Source organism: Pavona decussata, unplaced genomic scaffold (genome assembly GCF_977016875.1).
Source record: "Pavona decussata unplaced genomic scaffold, jaPavDecu1.1 SCAFFOLD_640, whole genome shotgun sequence".
NCBI lineage: Eukaryota > Metazoa > Cnidaria > Anthozoa > Scleractinia > Agariciidae > Pavona > Pavona decussata.
This window is the reverse complement of record NW_028145872.1, coordinates 116,651-121,140: the sequence shown is the minus strand read 5'-3', so window position 1 is coordinate 121,140 and position 4,490 is coordinate 116,651. Positions and strand designations below refer to the sequence as shown.

Below are 4,490 nucleotides of genomic sequence, written 5' to 3'. Positions count from 1 at the left end.
CTATTGCACGGTAAAAGTGGGAGAACCTGGTTTTCAATTATTTCAGTCACTAATTCAGCTGTCAAGGTTTCCTGCAACCGGAATTGCTTGAATTACTCCTTCAGTAAATCCACAAAAAGCCAACGTAGAATTTACCAGCCCGAGCTCTGCGGCTTTCTCCCGGAACGATGGACATGCCAACCCTGAATTTGATGGCCCGTAATCGCACTCATCAGTTTCAAAGCTGGAAAGGACGGTGCCTACCTCTGTTACTGCGCATCTCGAGATACTCGGGTTTCCTAAGGGTGGTGCCTACCAATACAGGGATAATTTGGCGCAGTTTAAAACTATTCGGAGAAAGCAGAACTTAGCAAGTGCTTTTGTATCCAAAACGAAAATTGGGGGTAACAATGCATTTTTCAGAGATAATAGAGCGTCAATTTCGAAAACAAATGCCATACATTGCTTTCAATTTTACCGCTTTTTGAATTATTGTTGCTTAATTATCTCTGAAAAAATGCGTGGTTACCCCCAATTTTCTTTTTGGATTCCAACAGCCCTAGCTGAAATCTGCTTTCCCAGAATAGTCATAAACCGCGCAAAAATAATTCGGTATTAGTAGGCACCGTCCTTAAAATGAGTTTCGTCGAAAAAATTAACGCGGCTTGGATCAATGGTTTAAGCTCTTCGACTGAAAATATAACTGACGACAGTAGCGATTATGTGGCGACATTCGTTCTTTAGCGACGAGAACACACTTTTTGCGCGTTATTCTCAGCTTTGTTAATAACCTAGCTATTGCCGCTATCGAGGGAACCTCGCGTGGACTAAGCTGGATATCGTTTGCGAGTATCTCTTGTAGTTCTCGAAGATAAATTGTGGGGTAGAATCTCACGAGATCTTCAAGGTAGGCCTCCATCCACCACATGTGCAGTTTTCCTAATGGACGCATATTGTTACTGACAATTTGGCTCAAAGTTGCTTTTTGTTGGAACAGACTTGGCAACACAGTTGTATGAAACTTGGCAAATTTCGGCGGTAATGGCTGTGGATAAGCTGGTTACGGATAAATAGTAATGACTTGAACTCTCTTCTCAGGGCCCGCGGAGCGGGTTTTGGAGTGCGGGGGTTAAAGCGACTGCACTAGGTTGAGTCAACTAAAGGGACCGGGGGCATGCTCCCCCGACAAAAGTTTAAACTCAAGTCTTCTGAAATGGCTAGAAATGCATCTAAAACTGTCGATAGCAATGGAGTTTTTAATTATATGAACTAAACTGTATTTTCTTTTCTTTTGAAGTAACCTCGGTCAATGTTTTAGTCTGTCCCTAACACTTGACCAACAAAACAGGCTAATGAGAGCTAGGCTAGTTTTGTTGTATCATATGTGCTTCTTTGTTCGTTATGACAGCGGGATTGAATGATCCAGGATGACCTAAAAGGGGCAGTGTCACCTATTTTTAGTGTCAATATGAATCGCCAAAAAACGTATTTGTTTTAACGGAATCGTTAAAATAATGGCTGAGTTTTGTTAACAATACCATACTCCTACTAGTGCAGAGAACCTATTTAAAATTATGTTTGGGTGCGGATGGGTAAGATGGAAGTGGATTGCAACTTGGCAAAAATTAGCCAATGTTTTCAAGTTCTTCCTGTGTATTTTAGTGAAGTCGCTAAAAATTGATTATAGTTTGTTCTCCCTACGAGAAAAACCTTCAATTATCTTTGTGCGCCTTTGTAAAAGCAATTTCATGTTACAAAACCGGTTCTTTCTCTTATATATTTGAGAAGTTTTATCCAAAATACAGCAAAATCGCTGTGTTAACTGCACATTATTCTCCGTTTCAAGTATTTACGGCGATATAATTACCTTTCATAAATGAATGTCTTAGTGCAAGACCTTCCTCGAGCTTTTAATTTTCAGTGATGAAACTTTTAAAATCTTCGTGAACCCCGATTCAAGAACGAATGAAAAGGCAGTCGACTCCCGATAACTCGAAACCTCACTAACTCGAATTTCGCGCTAATTCAAGCTCGGGAGAACTGTAGTCGATTTCCCCTGGATTTCTGTCATACATTTACTGTAATTTTACCCTCGATAGCTCGAACCATGTTTGTCAGTTGTAAGACGTGACAGGTCAAAACAAGCAGCCCTGTAGTCCAAAACATTGCATTTTTTTTTAAACCGCCGTGTGTGTCAGTACAGTTCAGGGTTTGCTGGTTTAGTAAATTGTACACTGTAGAAATAGAAATACACAGTAAACACCGTTTTTTTTTCTCCTAATTTCCGGCCATTTTTTTCTCAAATCCCGATAACTCAAACCTTTTTTAATCTCGGATGAAGGTTCGAGTTATCGGGAGTCGACTTTAGAAACAACAGATGAAATTCCATTTTTTGACGGTTGAAATCTACTCGTCCGTTCAGCAACATACCAAACGACAAATTGTCTGAAATTGTCGGGTTTGTCGGAGGAAACCTTAGTATACTAAATAATGTGTAATGTAAGTTGTTTTTGTAAGTAATGGATATGGTGAATTAAGTAAAATAGAATAAAATATTTTGTTAACCATCCAGAAAGTGGGGGGGGGGGGGGGGGGACCGACGGGGGCTGAAGCCCCCCTAGCCCCTCCCTCGCTGCGGTCCCTGACTTCTGCATTGGATAAGAATGCCCGAAATGATAACAACCGCTCTTACGACTGAAATGCCAAGGCATCTTTAAATACACCTGTAAGCTATAAATGATGCAATGAAAAATCACTTCATCATCAAACAAGAACAGAGAGAGAGGGTAATGTTTTTGTAATTGGGCACAATTGCCAATAATTAGAAACGGTAGAAGAAAATTTAGGCCCATTCACAACAAATAATAATAATAATAATAATAATAATAATAATAATAATATAATGATAATAATAAATAAATATAATCTTTATTTACATAAACCAAGCAGCTGAAATTGTTATTTACAAGTTAAAAGTTGGGAAAAGAACTATTAAAACCTATTTACAATTCATTCCGATTTCGGGACTAATTTTCGAAGCACAAACTTTTCAATAGAAAATACAAATGTCATAATAATAATAAAATCACTCCCCTAGTTTTTGGAACCAACGGTGGGATGGGAGCCGACTGCAATTGTTTTCTCAAACGCCTAGCCGAGAAGCTCTCAGAAAAGAATGAGGAACCTTATCACATTACTATCACTTGGATTAGAACATTGCTTTCTTTTGAGATTTTAAAGTCGGTACACACATGCGTACGAGGCTCCAGGACACCTTTTCACAAAATTCCATTTGGGGATTTCATTGATGACTGCCGCTTAAACGCTAGCCAAGCGTGTCTCCGCTAATTTTAGAAAGTGAATGATGGCGTGACGTTGTAAATTAGTATTTTAGGATCTTTTTAACAACTTTTTTTATTTCATCAAAATTTTAGTCTTACTATTGTTAAAAAAATTGTGCTTGAAAATAGCTCTGTTGTACTTGGAAATAGTCGTTTTTTTTTTTAATCGAAATGAATTTTAAATATTGAATTGTAAATAGGTTTTAATAGCTCTTTTTTTCTACTTTTAACTTGTAAATATCAATTTTGCTTGGAATATTATAATAAAAAACAATAATAATAATAATAATAATAATAATAATAATTATAATAATAATAACAATAATAACAACTTTATTTATCCACGGACTCCTTGTCACTAAAAAGTGGTCTTCTAAAGAGCCGTGCGCATTAAACCAAGTGCTAAAAAGCTAAAAAGCTTAGATACCCCTTTGTCAAGTTGGTCAACGCACGTGCAAAAGATGTCACCAAATTTCTCAACAAACACTATATATAAAGAAGTCCTGACCGGGAAACATCGTGAGCTTTGAAAACGTGTCTTGCGTAGGCTTCACTTCGCTATTAAACACAAATGTGTTTGTAAGGACTTGTGGGAAGTGCAGATTTCATGGCAAAATAGAGCCATTGAAAGGGCACAAAAGAGTGAGCGCGAACGTTAGCGTGAGACAACTACGGGGGTCCGGGGGCATGCTCCCCTGGAAAAAAGTTTAACTTATAAGACTTCTGAAATGGCTATAAATGCATCAAAAACTGTCAACACTGATTTAAATTGCTAATTGTATCAACTAGAATATGTTTTCTTTTCTTTTGAAGTTAGCAGTCAATGCTTCAGTCTGGCCCTTACATTTGACAAACATAACAGGCTGATGAGGCAGAAATTTTCGACTTGTTTTCTTGTGAAAGTCACAGCTTGTGAAAACCCAGTTTCGTCGTTCATGTTCCCGTAATTCATATGTGCTTCTTTGATCGTAATGACAGCTGAATTAAATGATCCAGGCGATAAGTAGCTTTCATAACTGAATGCCTTCGTGCAGAAACTCCCTCGAACTTATTTAGTGATGAAACCTTATCTTCGTGAAATACCGATCCAAGAACGAATGAAAATAGAAACAACAGCTGAAATTCCATTATTTCACGGTTGAAATCTAGTCGTCCGTTCAGCAGTAAAAC

At 37.9% G+C, this 4,490-nt stretch overlaps 1 long non-coding RNA gene across 1 annotated transcript; it reads right to left on the bottom strand.

Annotated features, from left to right (window-relative positions):
• Positions 1 to 1,253: 1,253 nt before the first annotated feature.
• Positions 1,254 to 4,285, bottom strand: LOC146449119 (uncharacterized). Its single transcript, XR_014860752.1, has 2 exons — positions 4,241 to 4,285; positions 1,254 to 1,343 (listed from the first exon to the last, which is right to left on the bottom strand). It is a non-coding gene; the product is annotated as an uncharacterized LOC146449119 (long non-coding RNA).
• Between the last annotated feature and the right edge of the window lie 205 nt (positions 4,286 to 4,490).